This window comes from Nuphar pumila, chromosome 6 (genome assembly GCF_984573655.1).
Source record: "Nuphar pumila chromosome 6, dmNupPumi1.hap1.1, whole genome shotgun sequence".
NCBI classification, from domain to species: domain Eukaryota; kingdom Viridiplantae; phylum Streptophyta; class Magnoliopsida; order Nymphaeales; family Nymphaeaceae; genus Nuphar; species Nuphar pumila.
In genome coordinates this window covers 97,272,338-97,295,913 of record NC_143254.1, presented here as the reverse complement: position 1 = coordinate 97,295,913, position 23,576 = coordinate 97,272,338, and the positions used below count along the sequence as shown (strand labels likewise).

The 23,576-nt window shown below is 37.5% G+C and overlaps 1 protein-coding gene across 3 annotated transcripts in view; it reads right to left on the bottom strand.

Annotated features, from left to right (window-relative positions):
- The window catches only part of LOC149835318 (uncharacterized), a 74,676-nt gene that overhangs the window by 3,035 nt on the left and 48,065 nt on the right, over nucleotides 1-23,576 (bottom strand). The gene's annotated exons all lie outside the window — the stretch shown is intronic.

Below are 23,576 nucleotides of genomic sequence, written 5' to 3'. Positions count from 1 at the left end.
TTGTGATTTTAAGATCTTGTTCTTAGCATGCGGCTTATTGTGTATTGCCCTTAGTGGTCTTGTATTTGTGCACATTTGAAATTGTATTTGTCAGTGTTGTAAGTATCATACTGTTACTTTGGGGGAAAACGATATGATATACACTCTATATCGATACAGGTGTGTATTGTACCTGTATCTGATGTATCGTACGATACACCCCCTCTATCATACCATATCGTAAGATACTTGTCATTTTTTTTAATCATATTTCATAAACTTGGTTAACTCCGCCTCTGTATAATTGTTTAGTTATACACTGCCGGTCCCAAGCCCGGATAAAGGAGGGTTGCGGTAGGCCAGTGACAGCCAGCATAAAAACTTAGTCACACCCTATGAATATGAACCAATATGAGAATTTTGTTGGGGCGTTCCTTACTGAGCGACGCGTTGTACTCTATATGCCCGGAGGCAGTGATAAATGGGCAAGGGTTGCTAGGTCGTCACCCAGAAGCGATGCGTCACACCGGCGCCCAGGTATGGTGTCAAATAGGCAAGGGTTTTCTCACTTTGTTGGATGGGTGGGGGTAAAGAAGATAGTTCAAGACCATAAAATTAGGTGAGCCACTTGGAACATAGGGTCTTTAACTAGTAAGTTGGTAGAGTTAGTAGATGTTATGTGTAGGAGAAAGATGGATATTGTATGTCTACAAGAGACCAAATGGGTAGGTGAGAAAGCAAAAGTGATAGAACTTTGGGGATATAAGATTTGGTATACAGGAATAAATAGGAATGGAGTAGGGATTGTTATTAGTCGTGAGTTTATAGATAATGTAGTTGAGGTCCGTAGGAAGGGTGATAGGATTTTACTTATTAAATTAGTATTAGGTACGAATATTATTAATATTATTAGTGTTTATGCACCTCAAGTAGGTTTAGATGATTCCATTAAGCGTCAATTTTGAGAAGATTTAGATGTAGTACAAGGGATATCTTATGGAGAAAAGCTTTTCATTGGCGGTAACCTTAATGGACATGTAGGCATTAGTAGGGATGGATTTGAGAGTATCCATGAAGGCTATGGCATAGAAGAAAGAAACGAAAGTGGAGAAAGGATTTTAGATTTTTGTTTGTCCAATGATATGATCTTAGTAAACACTTGGTTTAGGAAGAGGGAGTCTCACCTAGTAACATTTAAAAGTGGGGTTAATACGAGTCAGATAGATTTTTCCTACTTAGAAAGAGAGATAGGGGTTGTTGCATCGACTGCAAGGTTATACCGGGAGAAAGTGTAGCTACACAACATAAGAGTCTTAATTTTATATCTTAGAATTAGAAAATGCCGCAAAAGGGATAGTCATAGGATAGATCCTAGAATTAAGTGGTGGGCACTGAAAGGAGCTAAACAAGGAATGTTAGTTAAGGAAGTTGATTGGTGTCTCGAGGAGGATTCAGAATCAATGTGGAATAAGATAGTGGGTGGCATGAGAAAGGTGGCTAAGGAGATATTAAGTGAGTCTAAAGGTGGTGCACCGCTAGGTAAGGACACATCATGGTGGAACGAGGATGTCAAATTAGCTATTAAGGTTAAAAGAGAGTTTATAGAAATCTAAGTAAGAGTCGTGATAATGAGAATTTGGAGAAGTATATGATAGCAAAGAAGGAAGCTAAAAAAGTAGTTCGAAACGCGAGGGATAAGGTATATAAGGAGGTTTATGACAAGTTGGATACCAAAGAGGGCGAAAAAGATATTTATAGGCTTGCAAAGATGAGAGATAGGAAATCGAGGGATCTGGGTATGGTTAGATGTATCAAAGATGAAACGCAAAGGGTTTTAGTCAAAGATGAGGAGATTAAAGGGAGATGTGTGAGAAATCAGATGTGGGAGTCACCTTACTATCGTAGCAAGAGATAGAGAGAGAGGTAAGAAGGAAGAGAGAAAAAAATGTTGGGCGTAATGAGTTTGGTATATTGATTATGGAGCAACCTCCTGGATATAGTGAACATGATGCGGCTACATGGGTTTGTAAATTGAGAAGGTCTCTTTATGGTTTAAAACAGGCATCTCGGTCTTGGTTTGAGAGTTTCTCCATGGAAATTCAGCAGCATGGCTTTTCTAAGAGTATACTTGATCATTCTTTATTTATGTATAAGAATGATCATGTTACTACTTGGGTTCTTATATATGTTGATGACATCATTATCACTGGGAGTGATGATGCACATATTGCCTTGGTCAAGTCTTTACTCATGGCCAAATTCAAGATGAAGGACTTAGGCCCATTGCGATACTTCTTGGGAGTTGAAGTCGATAGACAAGATGATCGACTCACTCTAAGTCAACACAAGTATACTCTTGACATTCTTCACACCACTGGTATGATTAATTGTAAACCTCTCAGCACCCCATCTGTCTTAAATCATAAGTTTAGTGCAAAAGAAGGCCAATTATATCATGATTCCACTTTATATCGCCGCATTGTTGGTATGTTGCAATATCTTACATTTACAAGACCTGACATTGCTTATGCTGTAAATCAAGCATCTCAGTTTATGCATGCTCCCACTGATTGTCATATGGAATGTATTAAGCGTATTCTCAGATATCTGAAAGGGACTATTGGAGATGGATTGCTCTATCACAAAGATGAAAGCTTCACTACAGGACACCGTTTACTTACATATTGTGATGCAGATTGGGGTGGGGACCCTGATGAGCGTAGGTCGGTTTCAGGATATTGTGTTTTTATTGGCCCAAATATTGTCACTTGGAGTAGTAAGAAACAAAAGGCCATTGCTAAATCCAGCACTGAGGCAGAGTACAGGGCAATGGCAGCAGGGACAGCTGATGTCACTTGGGTACGGCATCTTCTTCAAGAGTTGAATGAACTTATCTCTTCCTCTCTGCTTTTATGTGATAATCAAAGTGCCATTAATATTTCTTTTAATTGTATGATTAATTGTAAACCTCTCAGCACCCCATCTGTCTTAAATCATAAGTTTAGTGCAAAAGAAGGCCAATTATATCATGATTCCACTTTATATCGCCGCATTGTTGGTATGTTGCAATATCTTACATTTACAAGACCTGACATTGCTTATGCTGTAAATCAAGCATCTCAGTTTATGCATGCTCCCACTGATTGTCATATGGAATGTATTAAGCGTATTCTCAGATATCTGAAAGGGACTATTGGAGATGGATTGCTCTATCACAAAGATGAAAGCTTCACTACAGGACACCGTTTACTTACATATTGTGATGCAGATTGGGGTGGGGACCCTGATGAGCGTAGGTCGGTTTCAGGATATTGTGTTTTTATTGGCCCAAATATTGTCACTTGGAGTAGTAAGAAACAAAAGGCCATTGCTAAATCCAGCACTGAGGCAGAGTACAGGGCAATGGCAGCAGGGACAGCTGATGTCACTTGGGTACGGCATCTTCTTCAAGAGTTGAATGAACCTATCTCTTCCTCTCTGCTTTTATGTGATAATCAAAGTGCCATTAATATTTCTTTTAACCCTATTCATCATTGTCGCACGAAGCACATTGAGATTGATCAGCATTTTGTTAGACAAAAGATTGAAACAGAAGAAATTGAGGCTTCGTATGTCAGATCAGAAGACCAAGTAGCAGACATCTTCACCAAAGGATTGGTTAGTCATCAATTTTGGTTACTTAAGGGAAAGTTGAGCATGATTGAAGATCATCCTCAACTTGAGGGAGGCTGTTAAATATGTATATGTAAATGAATATATTTCTGTACTGTATTGTACCACTTGTACAGCATACTGTACTGTATTGTACTACTGTACTGTATTGTACCGTATTGTACAGCATACTGTACTGTATTGTACTACTGTACTGTATTGTACTGTATTGTACAGCATACTGTACTGTACTGTATTGTACTATTGTACTGTATTGTACTGTATTGTACAGCATACTGTACTGTATTGTACTATTGTACTGTATTGTACCACTCGTACAACATATAAATATCAATGGAAAGGGGAGAAGACATTACGCCCAACATTTTTTTCTCTCTTCCTTCTTACCTCTCTCTCTATCTCTTGCTACGATAGTAAGGTGACTCCCACATCTGATTTCTCACAAGATGGAAAGATTATTTTGATAAGCTATTTAATGAAAGTCATGCTCAGGATCTTGGAGACTTTTTCATTCCTTTTCATGAGATGAATTGTGACTTCATGCGCAAGATTCAAAAGAAAGAAATTGCAGAGGCTTTGAAGAAAATGAAATCAAGAAGAGCAGTTGGCCCATCTGGTATACCTATCGAGGCTTGAAAATGCTTGGGTGAGAAAGGTTTAGAATGGTTGACAAATCTTTTTAACAAGATTTGGCGGACAAATAAGATGCCTAATAAGTGGAGGAAGAGTACTTTGGTGCCTCTATATAAGAATAAGGGTGATATACAAGATTGCACAAACTATCGTGGTATAAAACTCATGAGTCATACTATGAAACTTGGGGAGAGGGTGATTGAGTATAGGTTGAGGAAGGTTGTCATGATATCGGAGAATCAATTTGGTTTTATGCCTGGAAGATCAACTATGGAAGCTATACATCTTCTTAGACAACTTATTGAGAGATATAGAGAGAGGAACAAAGATTTGCACATGGTTTTAATTGATTTGGAGAAGGCATACGATAGAGTACCTAGGGATGTTCTTTGGTGGACAATGATGAAGAAATGTATTTCTCTCAAGTACATTAGTATAATTAAAGATATGTACAAAAGAGTAGTAACCAATGTCCGCACTTGTGGAGGGGTGACAACCAATTTTCCTATAACGGCTGGGTTACATCAGGGTTACCGGAAGCGCCTAGCTAAAAGGGGAAGCGCGCTTCCCCGAAGCGCGCTTCGGAAGCGCGAAACGTCGCGCTTCCGAAGCGTTCCCCTTTTTTGGGAAGTGCGCTTCCCTTTAATGGGGGGACGCGCTTCCCTTTAATGGGAAGCGCGCTTCCCATCACGCTTCCTCCTCGCTTCCCCCCACACTTCCCCCACGCTTCCCCATCGCTTCCCCTGTTTTTCCAATTTTTTTGTATTTTTTATTTTTTTTTGTTTCCCCCTCGCTTCTGAGACGCTTCCTAGGTCACTTCCGAGACACTTCCCGCTCCCGCTTCCTTAACTGGCAACCATGGGTTACATCAAGGATCTGCATTAAGCCCTTTCCTATTTGCTATAGTGATGGATGAGCTTACGAGATCAATTCAAGAAAATGTAGCGTGGTGTATGTTGTTTGCTGATGATATTGTTTTGATTGATGAGTCTAGAGCTGGGGTTAATGCTAAGTTAGAATTATGAAGACAGGCATTGGAAGCAAGAGGTTTTAAGTTGAGTAAGAGTAAGACAGAATAAATGGAATGTCAGTTTAGTAAGCAACGAAGTAGTGATGGGAGTGTAGTGAAGCTTGGTGAGCAAGAAATACCGGTGGATGACTGTTTCAAATATTTGGGATCTATAATTCAAAAGTATGGAGAAATTGATGGAGATGTAAATCATAGGATAAAGGTTGGGTGGATGAAATGGAAAAGTGCAACTGGAGTGTTGTGTGATCGTAGAATGCTATTACGGTTGAAGAGAAAGTTTTATAGGACGACAATTAGGCCCGCTTTACTATATGGTACGGAATGTTGGGCTGCCAAGAGACATCATATTCAAAAAAATGAGTGTAGCTGAGATGTGTATGCTTAGATGGATGTGTGGAAATACAATAAAAGATAAGATTCAAAACGAGGAGATACATAAGAAGGTAGGCGTTGCATCCATTGAAAATAAGATGAGAGAGAATCGTTTACGGTGGTTTGGACATATTCGGCGAAGGCCTAATGATGCTCCAGTTAGAAGGATGGAGAAATGGGAAAATATATTAGTAAAAGAGGTTGGGGTAGGCCTAAGAAGACTTGGATGGAGATGATAGGAAAGGATATGAATGCTTTGAACCTCACCGAGGACATGGCATTGGATAGAAATGATTGGAGGAGAAGGATTCATGTGGAAGACCTAGAATGATTTTCTTTTTTGGTTCATATCGCCGACCCTAATTGTTTTAGGATGAAGGCGTAGTTGTTGTTGTTGTTGTTTGTTGTATATTTCATAAACTTGGTTATTTTGTTTATGTTTATGTAATATGAAAGTATGAGTCTTGTGGCATTGTTCTTGTGAGATATGCATGCAATATTATCCATGATTCTATATTAGTTGATGTTTGATGATGTCTTATGCAACTCCTAGAGACATACATGTGATTTTATGGTTGTATTTTGTGTAATTCATCATTGTTTCATGTTTTGTGATTTTTTTTAGAATTTTGCTAATTTTTTCTAATTTTTCTTGATTTTTTTGGATTTTTGAAAACTTTTTATTAAAAATTTATGATACATTTACGATACGATACGATACGGTGTTACTTTGGGCCCGACCGATATAGGTAACGATATGATACTTACAACCTTGGTATTTATGCTCATTATTTCATTACATGGCATCAGAGCCAATAGGCTCTTGATCTTAGTGGTGGACCATCCTGGGGGTAATGCCTCTTCTTAGAAAACATGGCAAAGCTTCAAGTGACCATCCATCTTCATCAACTCTCAATTGGTCATTATGAAGGAGTCTTTGTTTGTCATGCTCATCAAGTTGAATGACTCCAACTACCGAACTTGGGCTTCTATTATGAAGAATCATATATTGTCCAAAGGCCTCATCAAATACATTGAGGGTGATTGTTCGGAGCCTCAATTCTCATTCACAAAAATTGTGGATGGGAACATTAAGTTTCTCAATGAAGATGAAAAGATCTCCGCCACCATTGAGTTCGAGAAAAGACACATAGAATGGTGAATAGACAATGCAAAAATCTTAGCATGGATTGTGAGTAGTGTGGATGCCCGACGCCTCCATCCTTGATAGTGTGGCCCAATTCAAAATTGCCAAGGAAGCATGAGAGTTATTAAGAGACGTATACTATGAAGGACATTACTCATTGGTGAAATATACACAAAAAATGATGTCATTGAAGAAAGGTGACAAAACCATCTGGGACTATTCCAACGAGATGATCCTCCTATGGAGAGATCTTGTCATCTTGGAGCCTAAGTGGGAGACTCCTAGAGAACTTTGCCTTAGACAAGAACAACTTAAAAGGGAACAATTCTTCATGTTTCTTAATGGCCTAAGGCCCAAGTTTAAAGAGTAAAGATGATGCCACTTCATAAACCTAAAATTTCTTCTCTATGAGACTCTTACCGAGTTGAATATGGAAGAAGATTGAAGGAGGACAAGGAAGACAAAACAAATGACATCGTTCTTGCCGCCTCCAAACCCGGTGCCACCACCAAGACCTATACATCTCCACACTTTGTAAAACAAAACAATGGAGTATCAAAGAAAATTATGTCATTTTTGCGATGAGCCGAGGCACATCAAGCCGACTTGCCCAAAATTAAAGAGAAAGGTGGCTTTGGTTGGAGACACCTCAAACAAAACAAGCATGATGCCAACAAAAAAGGTAAACTTAAAGACCTATTTATTGCACAATTGAAAGAGGATCTACAATATTTTTTGAAGACATATACTTCTACTTCGGGTCGCTCTCATCCTCCTCTCCTTTGGGTATGGCATCTTGCATACTTGACTCTGGAGCTTTCTTTCACATGACTTTCAATGCTTCTCTCTTATCTGATGCATGAACCAATTCTTATCCATCTTGTGTTTTTATCGTTGATGAAACCTCTTTAGAAGTTCAAGGAATTGGGAATTGGGAATTGGAAAAATGTTTTTGAAAAATTCAAAAAAAATTATTCCAAATGTTAGAATTATTCCAAAATTGAATTTAAATCTTTTCTCTGTCTATCAAATTTTCAATTGCGGTTGTGAAATCTCCTCATCTAAGGGTTGCTCTGTGCAGGAAAGCTGATTTGGCGCGACTATACGAGGAGATCTCTTCGACATGGATTTTTTTACTATTCCAACTAAATCTTTTTATAATATGTCCAAGATAAAGAATATTGTAACTTGGCATAAGAGACTTGGGCATCCTAGTTTATCCAAGTTATATCTTTTTCTTTTTTTGGAAAAAAATTGTAATGAAAAAGACTATATGTAAGGATTGCATACTTGGAAAAATGAAATCTCTAATTTTAACAAATAAATCTTTTATTTCTAAAACACCATTCGAGTTGGTGCATTCGGATGTATGAGGACCTACTCCTGTCATGTCCAAAGGAGGCTACTCATATTATGTTATTATTATTGATAACTTCACTAGATATGTGTGAATCTACTTAAATTTAAATCGGACGTATTTTCACATTTCAAAAAAATTTACACTTCTTAAAAAACAATTTCAAAGTAATTTTCCATTTTTAGATCTGATTCGAGGGCTGAATTCATGTCCAAAGAATTTCAAGATTACCTAAAACAAAATGGGTTTTCACATCAAAGATCTTAAGACCCACAACAAAATAGTCTTGCAGAATGAAAACATAGGCATGTTATTGAAACCTCTAGGACTCTGGACCATGGTTGTCAGTTGAGGAAGCGGGAGCGGGAAGCGATACGGGAAGCGGGAGCGGAAAGCAAGGTACTTTCAAAATTTTAGGAAGCGGGAAACGTGGAACCACTTAGGAGCGAATCAGGAATAGTCACGGAAGCGACCTAGGAAGTGAGGGGGAAGCGAAAAAAAATCAAAAGTAAAAAAAATACAAAAAAAATGGAGGAAGCATGTTGGGAAGTGTGCTTCCCATTAAAGGGAAGCACGCTTTCCATAAAAGGGAAGCACGCTTCCCATTAAAGGGAAGTGCGCTTTCCATAAAAGGGAAGCACACTTCCCATTTAAAAAGGGCGCTTCCCCGCGCGTTTCGGAAGCGCGACGTTCTGCGCTTCCGAAGCGCGCTTCCCCACTTACCTAGACACTTCCGGTAACTCTGCTCTGGACTCCTTATTTTAAAAAATGTCCCTAAAAACCTTTGGGTTGAAGTCGTTCTTACATCTATACATTTGATTAATAGAATGCCATCTTCGTCTTTAAAGAATGTTTCTCCTATGGAAAAGTTATTTAATGTGACTCCCGATTTCAAAAGATTGTGAATTTTTTAATGTAAGTGCTTTGTCCTTACACATGAAAGTGATAAACCATGCTGAAAGGCTATTGAATGTGTTTTTCTTGGATATGGAGAGAACCAAAAAGGATAAAGGTGTTATGACTTTAAAAATAATAAATTATGTTTCTAGAAATGTTATTTTTTTGAAAGAAAATGGCTTTGATAAAGAGAAACCTAAAGAGGAAGTAGATTACTCTTCTTGTTTGATCTCTTGCCCAAGGAAGTATCTAATCTGAATGATGATGATGTTGAAAGTGTGGATAATGATATGTCTAATGATATGGATGGCAATGATCCACTTGAAAACCATAATAATCAATTATTGCATAAAAATGTGTGTTTACACTCATCGTAAAAGTAAGGATCAACCATGTGCCTTAGAAAAATATTCTCAAAATGAACTCGTAGATGAACCTAACCTACCTTTGGAAGAACCTAGTCTTAGGAGATTTCAACGGCTTTCAAAACCACCAAACTGATTTGTGTAATGAAATAAGAGCAAAAGCAAATGAGTGTCTCTTATGGGCTTACAAGAACACAACGAACCTACAAACAATCACTTATGGGTTAATGCAATCACCCACACAAGGGCCAAGAGAGTAAAAAATAAATGTTTTGTATTACAAAATGCTTGAGAAAGCATGAAGAGATAAAGGGACGAACCCCCATTTATAACAAGAGAGGGAGAAGGGGGCCAACCCAACTAACTATCAGCACCAATGGCTAGTTGGAGATGTCCCTATCATGTCCAGCAAAAAAGATAAAAACAAAAAACAAAAAATAAAAAAATACAGTCAGCCCCTAATGAACTGACCACTATTACAAAGTAAAACAACCGAAATACCCCTGATGGGTATTTGAGTTTACATACAAATATATATTAATATATACATATAGATATATACTTATATATACATACAAATACATGTATTAGATACACAATCTTAACACCTACCTCAAACTCACGGTGTAACAACCAAGAGCTTGCCAAGTAGGACATGAAATCTAGGTGACGAGAAAGCCTTAGTGAAGAACTCCGTCAGTTGATACTCAAATGGTACATATGGCAACGTGATGGTCTTCTTCAGAAATTCTTCACGAACGTAGTGACAATCCATTTCAATATGTCTGGTCCTTTCATGAAATGTATGATTGCTTGCAATGTATGATTGCTTGCAATGTAAATTGCGTTTCAGTTGTCACATCATAATCTCAAGGGTTCTGCAATGTGAAATCTCAAGTCTACTAACAATTGTCTCAACCATATCAATTCAGACGCAGTTGTCATCATGGTACGGTACTCTGCTTCAGCAGAAGCGGATACCTTTTGTTGCTTCTTGCATCTCCATGATATTAGAGAATCACCTAAAAACACACAAGAACCAGTAGTTGAGCGTCTATCATTTGCATCCCTTCCCCAATCAGAATCATATAATGAAATAACCTCTAACGGGGAAGAGGATGAAAGAAATAACCCATAATTAATAGAATTTCTAATATATCTAATAATTCTCATTACAACACTCATATATGTACTGCAGTGAGAGCATGCTGAAATTGACTAATAAAATGAACAACATGGGAAATATCAAGACGAGTAATAGAGAGATAAGATAAAGCTCTAATTATTTGTCTACATGGAGTAGGATCCTTCAGAGGTTCTCCATCATCTTCATCTTTGCATTGATGACCTCTGGAGTATTAACTCATTTTTCATTTGAGAGTCTTGACCGTTCGATGATCTCTGTAGTATAATTAGTCTGCGATAACAAGTAACTACGAGGTGAGTAAGCTAATTCTATTCCAAGAAAGTACCGCAAAAAACCAAGGTTTATCATATCAAAGTTGACTTTAAGCACAACTTTGATATAACTAACTCGCTGCTTATCACCTCCTTTAATAATCATATCATCAACGTAAAGAAGTAATATCATCATGTCTGCATTAGAAGACTTAACAAACAATGCAGTGTCAGTAACAACAAGATTTAAAAACAATTTGTGTCATCACTCTACTGAATCGATCAAACCAAGCCTTGGAAGCTTGTTTTAGCCCAGACAACGTTTTTCGTAACTGAAATTTTTTTCCATGTGCTAAACTTAATCCTTGTGGGGAATCCATGTAAACTTCTTCATTGAGATTACCATTCAATAAGACATTTTTTACATCCATTTGAAAAATGAGTCATTTTTTAATTGATGTTATAGAAATAAGAGTTTTAACAATAGTTATTCGAGCAACTAGAGCAAATGACTGATCATAGTCTATTTCGTATTCTTGATTATATCCTTTGGCTACTAGTCTGACTTTATATCTTTTTAATGTCTCGTTACTTTTAGTTTTAATCTATGTCGCACGGACTCGGCTAGGGGATCGACGCACCCGCGTCGACACGCCCCGACACGGGTGCGGTTTTGGACATGGTCAACCAAGTGTTAGACTCGGTCAACGCACCAGGACCGAGTCTGTCCACATTTTGGACTCGATTAACTTTGACCGAGTCTATTTTTATCCATTTTTAGGGCAAAAAACTAAAAAAAACAAATTTTTTTATATATTTTTTTAAAATATATATATATATAGCCGAGTCTTATTATTGTTATATATATATAGTTGTGTCCCCTAATAGGCACAACTTTGATTGAGTCTTATTATTGTTATATATATATTTTAAAAATATATATATATATATATACATATATATATAGTCATGTCCCCGTGTCCTGCACCCGTGTCGCACCCGTACCCATACCCGCACCCACGTGACAGGTTTTAATCTTATAGACCCATCTACGTCGTATAGTTTTTTTCTCTTTAGGTAATATTTGATTTTTCTAAGTTTTTGCCTTTTCTAAAGCTTTTAATTCATCATTTATTGCCCTAATCCATTCTTGATGATTTTTACCATCATGGTAAGACAATGGTTCTACATATGGGTGTATAGCCATTAGACATGCTCTATATTTGGGTTCAAAGGATCATAGGATACAAAATCGACTAGGATCTTTTGAAATTCTCATGGATCTTCTAACACGAGAGGAATTAATATCTTGATTTTGAGAATATCTTTCTACAGCACATGGAGGATGGTCTTTGGTACGTCGAGTATAGATTTGAATTTCACTATGAAATTGGTCTATATTATCAAGATCTTCATTCCCATTCCCATGTGCATCATGGGTGTCCTCATTGTCACACTCATGCACATCATAAATGTCATCACAACTCGCATGCTCATTGGCAAGGTAAAAACGAAATGAATAGTCACAATGCTCTTGGATTTTATATTTGCCAAATCCATTTTCGTTTTCAAGAAAAGTGACATTTCTTGAAACATATAGCTTGTTCATTTTAATTTAATAACATTTATACCCTTTTTTATTTTCGACATAGCCTAAGAAAACACAAGGGATGGCTTTTAGAAAAAGATTGTTATTTTTCTCGATAAGGACAAAGCATTTACAACCAAAGACTCTCAACCTTTTGAAATCGGGAGATGTTTTAAATAATTTTTCAATGGAAGAAATGTTTTCGATAGTTTTAAGAGAGGCTTTGGCCCAATTTTTTTTTTGAACATTTCTTGATATAAGAAGTGTTCTAGTAGTCTCAACAATATGTCTAGGATACCTTTTGGCTAGTCCATTTTGTTGAGTATAAGGACATGATTTTTTTATAAATAATCCCATGTAAGTCAAGATAGTTTTTGAAATCCTTTGATACAAATTCTCCTCTGGAATCGGTTCTAAAGATTTTAATATTGGTTTCAAATTGAGTCTTTGCATAACAATGAAATATTTAGAAGCAATCAAATACTTCAGATTTGTGTGCAATCTTCACGAACAAAATCCCTTTCTTTATAATTTGTGAGAAATGAAAACAAATGTAATTTTGACACACTAGGGTGTCCTAGTCTCTTGTGCCAATTTTCTATATATTTCTTTTTCACAAAGTTACAAAAAGTATGTTTTGATAATTCAAGATTGTTCATAACATAGAGATCTCTTCTATAGCCTCGCCCAATCGGCTTCCCGAACTGGAGATCCTGTATCAAACAATCATTAGATGTGCTGAATATGTCAGCCCTAGATTCTATTTTAGAGAGACGAGAGAGAGAGAGAGTTCGATTCCCATTCATTAACCTTAATCACCTATTTAAATAGGTGATTAGGTGGAACGTGATTACAAGTAGGCATACGTAATTATGCTAAATTATGTATGACCACCCCCAGATTTATGAATATTACTTTTAACACTCCCCCTCAAGCTGGAGCATATATATCTATCATGCTCAGCTTGCTGCAACATCTTGAGAAACCTGCACTTGCGAGAGGCTTGGTGAAGACGTCTGCAACTTGGTCTTCAGAAATCACATGACTAGTAGAAATATGCCCCGCCTGCACTAAGTCACGTATATAGTGACAATCAACTTCAATGTGTTTCGTTCTCTCATGAAAAACTGGATTGTTAGCTATATAGGTGGCTGCTCGATTATCACACATCATCAACATTGGGGATGGAATCATCACTTGTAGATCTTTGAGAATTGACCTAACCCACATCATTTCAGCAGTTGTTTGAGCCATAGCTCTATATTCTAATTCAGCATTGGAACGAGCTACCACAATTTGTTTTTTACTTCTCCAAGTAATTAAGTTTCCTCTGACAAACACGCAGAACCCTGTGGTGGACTTTCTATCATCGATGGCCCCTGCATAGTCTGCATCTGAGTATGCAATTATATCAAGGTTGGAGCTTTGTTTATATAGCAATCCCTTTCCAGGAGAGGATTTCAAATACCTAAGAATCGTCATAGCTGCCTACCAATGCACTCGAGTAGGTTTGTCCATGAATTGGCTTATCTTGCTCACGGTTAAGGAGATATCTGGCCTTGTTACAGTGACATATAAAAGTTTATCAACCAAGGATCTAAAACTTCTATTATCAATAGGTTCTGCTTTTTCATCATACATATGCAGTTTAGGATCCATTGGTATATTGGCTGGTTTGGCACCTAACATCCCGGTTTCCTACAGTAGGTCAAGTACATACTTTCTCTGTGATAGAACTAACCTCTCACTATCTCTGGCCACCTCTATGCCCAAGAAATATCTAAGAGAACCGAGATCTTTTGTGACAAAGTGCTTCTGAAGATGAATCTTTGTGTCGAGATGTCCTTTGCACTACTCCCTGTAAGAATAATATCATCTACATATTCAACCATAACCACAATATCAGTGAAGGTTTTCTTGATAAACAAGGAGTGATCTGAAGATGACCTGTTGAAGCCAAATGCAAACATAATTTCAAATAACTTCTAAAACCATGCACATGGACTTTGTTTAAGACCATATATAGCCTTCTTTAGTTTGCACACCTTGCTACACTCCCCTTGAACCTCAAACCCGGGAGGTTGCACAGTCTCAGACAGATCCCAATATAAGAAGGTGTTTTTCACATCTACCTGACATAAACTCCATCCATAATGAACAGCTAAAGATATGACCAACCGAATAGTCCCAAGACGGGCTAATGTAGAAAAAGTCTCAAAGAAGTCAACTCCATATGTTTGAGTATACCCTTTAGCGACCAATCGGGCCTTGTACCTTTCGATTGAGCCATCAAAGTTATACTTAATGGTGTAGACTCACTTACATCTAATGATATCTGCATCAGTGGGAGGAACAACTAAATCCCATGTGTCGCATGAGAGCAAGGCATCCATCTCAACCTGCATCGCTTGCTTCCACTTAGGATCTAATAACGCTTGATGATGATTAAGTGGGACAGAAGTGGCAGATAAAGCAGAGATAAAATTCATGTGAACCCCAAGTCGTGCCTCAGTAACAAACTTGGAAATAGGATGTAATGTGCATTGTCTTTTACTTTTCCTAAAAGCGATAGGTCTATCATCATCAACATTAGACATCTCAATATTTTCAGGAGAACTTACTTCTGAAGAAGGTGGTGATTTAGGTGCTAACACCACCTGCGAGTGTACACCAGAGGAGGATCATGATACCAAGCGGTTGGGAAAGGCTGAGAATGAGAGATAGTCTGAGAAAACGACTCCAAGGGAAAAGGAGGAATGGGAAGAGGCAGGGCCTCACCATGTTCAACATGTAGTCTGGATGTTGTGGTAGAAAAATAAGGAACAAATTCTAAGAAAGATACATCTGCACTAACAAATTCTCGACAGGAGATGGGATCATAACACCGGTAGCCTTTTTTATTTTTTGGATATCCAAGGAAGACACACTTGATGGCTTGGGTAGATAATTTATCACGGTTAGGTCCAAGTTTATGAACAAAGGAAACACATCCAAATACTTTGAGAGAAATCGGGAACAGTGGAGCATTAGGATAGAGAATTTGAAAAGGGATTTGTTCTTCCAAGGATAAAGATGGCATACAATTAATGAGATAACAAGCAGTGAGAATAGCATCCCCCCAGTATGAGGGTGGCATATTTGATTGCAACATAAGAGTGTGAGCTACATCTAGAAGATGCCTATTTTTCTCTCAGCAACACCATTTTGCTGAGATGTATGGGCACAAGTAGTTTGAGGACGGATGCCACGATTTCGATAAAATTGTAACAATTCATTGGACTTGAACTCGAGAGCATTATCAGTGTGGATAATCTTGACAAGAGAATGAAACTGAGTCTTTATTTCAATGACAAAATACATAAGAATGGAGGCAACCTCCGACCTTTCTTTTATTAAGAAAACCCATGACAATCTGGAAAAATCATCAATAATAACTAAGTAATAACGACATTGAGATCGACTAGGTACTCTACTAGGTCCCCATACATCAACATGCAAAATCTCAAACATTGCTTGACTCGATGAACTCTGACGAGGAGGAAAGGAGCTTTTGTGATGTTTGCCCAATTGACAGGCGTCACACTGAAATGAGTCAGATGGAGAAATCTGAGGAATAAGTCTACGAAGCTTTGGCAAAGGAACATGACCAAGAAGACGGAGATGCCACTGATAGGTACTGGAAGATGGCTCAGACACAAAATTCATGGATCCAACCGGATGATGTAGATAATAGACACCACCCTCCTCATGGCCTCCACCAATCCTCTTCCCTGTCAGCAAGTCCTGAAAAATACAACACACAGGATCAAATATCACCCTACAGTTATTCTCCTTAGCAATACGACTAACAGATAGTAAGTTCTGAGAAAATAAAGGAGCATGAAGGACATTAGTCAATTGAAGTGTGGGGGATATAGGAATGTTTCCCTGGCCTACAACAGGAGAGGATCTCCCATCAGCAAGTATAATATTGCGAGGTTCAGCAATAGGATGTAGCTTAGAAAATTTATGGGAAGTCCCACACAAGTGTCTAGAGGCACCCGAATCAATAATTCATCTGCTACCTTGATAACTCAGGTTATCACTTGTAGAGTATGCCACATCAGCAACAGGCATAGGAGCACTCAAACTAGGAAGTCGGTGAGACACCAATTCATCGTACTCTGCACGACTGAGAATAACTGAATCGCTGGAGGAGGTAGTGGGGTTCTCTGCCTCGAGTTTAGCAACTTGAGCCTTGGACACATTCGGTTTAGGTGATGGGATAGGAGGTCGACCAGTCTTATCCCAACACCTATCTTCAAGATGTCCAAGTTTACCACAATATGTACATTGAAGCCTTCCTCTTCCTCCAATACTGCAACCGCGACCTCTTCCTCGAAAATTCAAGAAAGTACCTCTTCCACGACTTGAGGTGATTGCTAAGGTTGATGCCTGTGATTCAGATTGAGTTTGAGGAAGAGTGACGGCAAGCCTACTCAGACGATTATAGGCTTCTGCAAGAGTAGGAACATCAGAACTAGTTAGCATTTGAACTTTGGCAACTGAAAAATCAGATGATAATCCTGTAAGAAACCGAGCAACCATAGTCTGCTCCTGATGGGTCTTTTGTTTGGTGCAGCATAAGGGTCTGTGTGCATTTAGCCTCTCAAAAGCATATTTAACAGAGGCATAGTATTGGGTCAAAGTCTGATCTCCTTGCTGCAACTGATAAATCTCCTGCTCAACTTGTAGAATACGGCTCGCATTGGTTCATGAGAATATGTATCATGGAGATTGTCGCACATTTGTTTAGCTGAGGTGTAATAAATCAGTCCATCAGCTATATGAGGTTGTACACTGTTCATTATCCATGACATCACAATGTCATTGTCTTCGTCCCAGGAGACATATTTTCCTGTTCTTTCAGTGGGCTCCAATTCCAACAGTATGTGCTTTTTCTGATGACCAGAAACAAACATCATGAAGGTGTGAGACCACCTTGCATAATTAGTATCATCTAGCTTAACTGAGGATCCATATGAAAAGGGGTTCACAAAGGCCTTATATTCACCAATGGCCTCTGTTTTTTGGTTGTTATTTAGAGAACGTGAATCAGCCATAAAAAAATATTTGCTCACCCAGGACACCAACAAGACACTACCAATTTCTTTTTTCTCCACTATTTCTGGGCAACAAGAGTCTCCTGTGTAATCTACTTCCAGATCGATCAGATCATCACCCCAACCACAAACTGAAAATTTTCTTTAGCAATGACTATCGACTTCAAGACTGGATTTTTTTTTTCAGCAAAGACGACCAACTTCAAGACTGGAACACCTACCAGTTAATCTTCACGATAATGATCTGATCGCCGACGTTCGATAACAATCTAATAATAATTTTTTTTGTCAAATCACTGACTGCAACATAGTTTAACAGCCTCCACCTAGGACGACACCAATCTGATCTGAGCTGTGACTTCAGATCAACGTATTTTTCTTATGCGACACGATGATCAGACACGGACCCACAAGCAGATCACGATCCATAGCATCCAAACCTTCTTCACACTTTCTGATCAGCAGCAGCCTCATCACCACGATCAACAGCTTCAGGTCCAATCGTTGTTTTCAGATCAGCATCTTTTGTTTATACGTCACTATGATCGGACACGATCAGATTTTTTTTCACGGCAAGTGATACCACAGGGAGAAACACGATCACGGTTGCAACACACAAACAACACTGCTCACGGCAGCACAACTTTTTTTTCAATTTGCAGCAGTAGCGTCATCCGATCCATGACATCCAGTCTTTCATGATCAGCGGCAGCAGCGTCATCCCAGAAGAGAGACCTGCTCTAATACCATGTTGAATCTGTCAGCCCTAGATTCTATTTTAGAGAGACGAGAGAGAGAGAGGGGGAGAGAGAAAGTTTGATTCCCATTAATTAACCCTAATCACTTATTTAAATAGGTGATTAGGTGGAACATGATTACAAGTAGGCATACGTAATTATGTTAAATTATGTATGACCCCATCCCCAGATTTATGAATATTACTTTTAATAAGATGAAAACAAGATTTTGCATCCATGATATGCAATTTAGGAAACGGATAAGAGGTTTAAATTTAATTTTGGTACTATTTTAATATTTTATACAAAAAAGGTTTGATGTTTTTGTAAAAACCCAAAACCTTTGATTTTTAAAGAAGTTTCATCAGCGGTTGAAACATAAGAATCATTTGCGTTAGTATGGCATTCGAATAATGTGGACTCATTTGGGGTCATATAAAAAGAAGCAACACAATAAAAAATCCAAGAAGTCTTACCGGGGTCAATGCATGTGGATACGACCGCACCCTAGAGGGAAGAAGCTTCATTCTTGAACATTGGTTGTAGTGCCTCCATAAGTTTTGCCAAAGATAATGAGCGGATGAATTTGGAGTCATCTACACCATTTCTTTCAAGAGATAGTCCAAACGAAACCACCTTTTTATTATCGCTTTGATTTTCTTCCCTTCTTTTAGGACAAAAGAGCTTGATATGACCCGGCTCATAGCAATGATAACATATTAGTTTGCCACTCTTCTTGTATTCATGATTGCTTCTTTTATCGTTTTGACTCCTTCCATAATCATTGAAATTTCTACCATTCTCGTTACTTCTTCTAAAGTGAGGGGGCTTATAAGCCCTTGTGTAATTTTCAGGCCTTAACATAGCAAGCATGAATTATTCCCTTTTGAAGATGATGGTTTTTTCAACCTATTTTCCTCCACAGTTAATTCTTTAAGTATTTCAACAATGGTAGGTACACCTCTATGATGAAGGGTCAATTTGGTCCCTTCAAATTCAGGTCTAAGCCCATTAACAAATTGGTAGAAATGTAACCGTTCTAATTTGTTTTTCACGGAGTTCTACATCTTGAAGGCAATGCCACTTTGGCTCTAGAAGAGTCAATTCATCCCAAAGAAGAGAGAGGGCATTGTAATATTCCCTAATGCTCATATCTCATTAGGTCATAATTTTCACCTTATTTTGCACATTATATATGTGAGTTAATTAGTTGTCAAAAGTTGTGCCTACGCTAATGCGACATTGTTGTCATGTTTTTTTAAATTTCTTTTCTTTCTTTTCTTTCTTTTCTTTTTTTCCTTTTCTTCTTCCTCCCGCCCTAAAAGCTTTCTTTTTTTATTCTCTCATTTTCTTCTTTTGTTTTTCTTTCTTACCTTATTTTTTTCTTCTTCCTCCTCCTTTCACCCATCCACTTAGTTGTCAAAGGCAGAGCCAAGGCGCCGCCTAGGTAGTCTTTTGGTCTGATGCGCAGTTGCACACATATATATGTTTTCTATGTAATTGTATATAATTATATATATTAACATATCATAAACATATATTATAAATTTATAATATTATATGTTTATATTATATATATAATTATATATATACATATCTGTGTACCTAATTCACATATAATCTATAAGCGTAGGAGTTATCTATTTGACTGTTTTTATGTAATATAATTGCTTTACAGTGTTCGACAACATATTATTTGTTTATTGCTTATTGTTGATTGATTTTATGTTGTATACATGTTTGTTATTAATTTTAGTAGCTTGTTTACATATTTTGTATGTTTTTTTTATTTTTATTTTTATTTTTTATTTGGGGTACCGCCTAGTCTGCTTAGGCCTCGCCTAGTCTTTTTAGGAGCTCACCGCCTAGGCTCCGCCTAGTGCCTTTGACAACTAAGGTAAGTTATATCATTGAGACTATACATATCTTCAAGATACTTCCATGCATCAATAGCAAAATCAAATCTTGCTAAGCTAGAGCATTTTTTGATGTAACACTATTGATGAGTCATCCAATTATCCTGGAATGACTCATCCTCTATTATTTCCATTTTTTCGCGTATTCGATGATGGCCTTAGATATCTTTTCTCCTTGAAGAGCTACTTTTTTTCATTTTTCATCTTGGTGAGTATAAGTTTAAGCTCTCTTTCGGTATCATCAACCAAACCCCATAAACCCTTTTCTCATATTTTATGTTTTTCTATGAATACCCACGTCACAGTATCATTAAGTCTCACGAGAATGGAGATGACCACATTTCTTTAATCCTCTATTTTTTACAATAATGAGAGAAAGAGAGGGAGATAGAGAGAAAAGAGAAGGTAGCAAGAATTTTGTGAAAGCGAACTTTGATGGTGCGCTTCTCAATGCAATGATCCCACGAACTGATGCTCTACCAATCTCGTGATCCTCCTCTTGGCCTTTCCAAATGAATCATAATCCAAGAGCACCAAGGCTCTGGTACCATGTAATGAAATAAGAGCAAAAGCAAATGAGTGTCTCTTATGGTCTTACAAGAACACAACCAACCCACAAAGAACCATTTATGGGTCAATGCACATCACCCAAACAAGGGCCAAGAGAATAAAAAATAAATGCTTTTCAATGTCACATGGGTGCGGGGGTGCGGCACTTTAAAAAACCTTGGGTGCGGGGGTGCGGCAAATATATATATATAAGGGGGGTCTGAGGGTTCCCCCCGACGCGGGGGATCCAGGGGGAGCCGCCCCTAGCGGGGGGTTATAGGGCGGCAGCGCCCCTCCCAAGAATTTTTTATTTTAAATTCTGCAGCCCATTTCTTAGGGCAAAATTTTTAAAAAAAATCGAAAAATGGACCAAAATGACCCTAGGTGCATTGACCGCACCCAGGGTCGGGTTGACCGCACTGGGTGCCGCACCCGCGCTGTCTGGCCGAATCCCTGTGACATAGATGCTTTTGTATTACAAAATGCTTGAGAAAGCATAAAGAGATACAAGGGGAGAACCCCTAATTGTGACAGTTGGGAGCAACTCCAACAACTAGTTGGAGTTGTCCCTATCATGTACAACAAAAAAGATAAAAACAAAAAACAGTCAGTCCCTAATGCCCTGACCACTATTACAAAGTAAAATGACCAAAATACCCATGATGGGTATTTTAGTTTACATACATATATTAGATACACAATCTTAACAATTTGTGTCATATGAATCATTTTCACCCAATTTTAAGGCTTGCCTAATGTCTATTCGTTCTTATTATGAACCTTCTAACTATAGTGAAACCAACAACCACTCTCAATGGGTATAAGCAATAAACTTGAACTAGATGCCCTTTGTAAAGCCAACACATGGAAAATAATAAATCTAACTTTAATAAAGAAGGTCATAGGTTGTAGGCATGTACCTAAAATGAAAACTAAGAGTGATAGTTCTCTTGAAAGATACAAGGCTAGGTTACTTGCTAAAAGATACAAGAATATGGGATTGATTATGAGAAAACTTTCGCACTGGAGGCTAGGATGACTAGTGTTAGAACCTTAATAGTTATAGCTTCTATCAAAAAATGGCTTATTTATCAATTAAATGTCAAAAATGATTTTCTTAATTGAGAACTTAATGAAAAAGTTTATATGAATCCTCCTCCAAGGTATGATATTGAGAAAGGTAAGGTGCCTAAACTTATGAAAGCTTTGTATGGTGTTTCAAACAAAGCCCTAAGGCCTAGCATGATCATTTTAGTAAGGTAATGACAGATATTGGTTTTGTTTCATGTTATACTGACATTGCTCACTTTGTTAAAAATACAAGAACATGCATAATTATTTTATTATTGTATGTCGATGACATGATTATCACGAGTAGCAATGTTGTGAAAAGCGTTGAGGCGTAGCATAGCACTCCAAAAACTGAGGTGATGCATAAGCCTCGAGGTGTAAAGCATAAGCCTAAAAAAATTGAAAACTTTAAAAAAACTTTAAAAAATATCTAAAAATATAAGTAAATAAAAGAAATGCCAACAATCCATTTATCTTCACCAAATACTATATCAAAAGGGTCAGCCAACACATTTTTGCATGTACATACACAATAGAATGCCAAAAAATTAACACAAAAGAATGCAAGAATATTAATAAACACCCAAAAGACCTTAATATAAAGCCCTAAAATCCATTTATCTTCACCTAACACTATATTAAAAAGGTCAGCCAACACATTTTTGCATGTATATATGCAATAGAATGCCACAAATTAACAAACACACAAAAGAATGCAAGAATATTAACAAACATGCAAAAGCCCCTAATTTAAATCCCTAAAATCCATTTATCTTCACAAAACACTATATCAAAAGGGTCAGCCAACACATTTTTGCATGTATATGTTAAAATGTAAAACTGTACATATATGTATATATAATAATATTATATTATTATATATATATAAATACATTTTTCATTTCTTTCTTTTCTGTAATTTTTTTCCTTTATTTTTATTTTTTGTCTTTATGTCATCTAGTTCAGTTTGAACTAGAATGACTGGTGCTAGTCAAGTCCTGTCCAGACTTGACTAGCAATAGAGTTGTTGGACTGACACATTCCAACAGCTCTAAATAGAGCTGTTGGACTGTGCCCAACAGCTCTATTGAGTCCTTTTTCAGCTGTGTATATAAAGGGGTGCAGCCCCTCTTGTATTTAACTCCAATGCTTCTTAAGCAATTGGTTTTTCATATCAATAAAGAATACATTTTTATTTTTTATTTTGTTTCCAGTTATACCCTTTTTAAGGGTTATGCTTTAGTGTCATTCTTGACACTTGCTCTTGTTAATCTAAGCTCGTGTTTCGAAGATCCCCATTTCATTTCATGGTATCAGAGCCGCGGAAGTACTAAATCTTGAGGAAAAGTTGCCTGGGTTTCCATGCCCGTTTGCAAAAGTGTTCGCCACTTGAAGAGAAGTGTTTTATCACTTCATTGGAGAAGATTTCACATCTTGTTGTATTGTTTTTTTTTTCTTTCTTTTTCATTTTCCTTCTTGTTTCTCTTTTATCCCTATTCTTTCTCTCCTTGTAATCGATGGATGACAATGATAAAGTCACCATCATGCCTATGAAACTAAGCGATACGAACTATGTAACATGGGCTTCAATCATGAAGCACCATATATGGGGAAAAGGCTTATAGGGGATTGTGGATGGTTCCGATTCGGAACCTAAGCTATCTCTTACTAAAAAGGAGGGAGATAAAGAGGCCCCTCTATCGGAAGAAGAGAAAATCAAGGCTATTGCCTCATACGAGAAGAAATGGAAAGAATGGAGAATA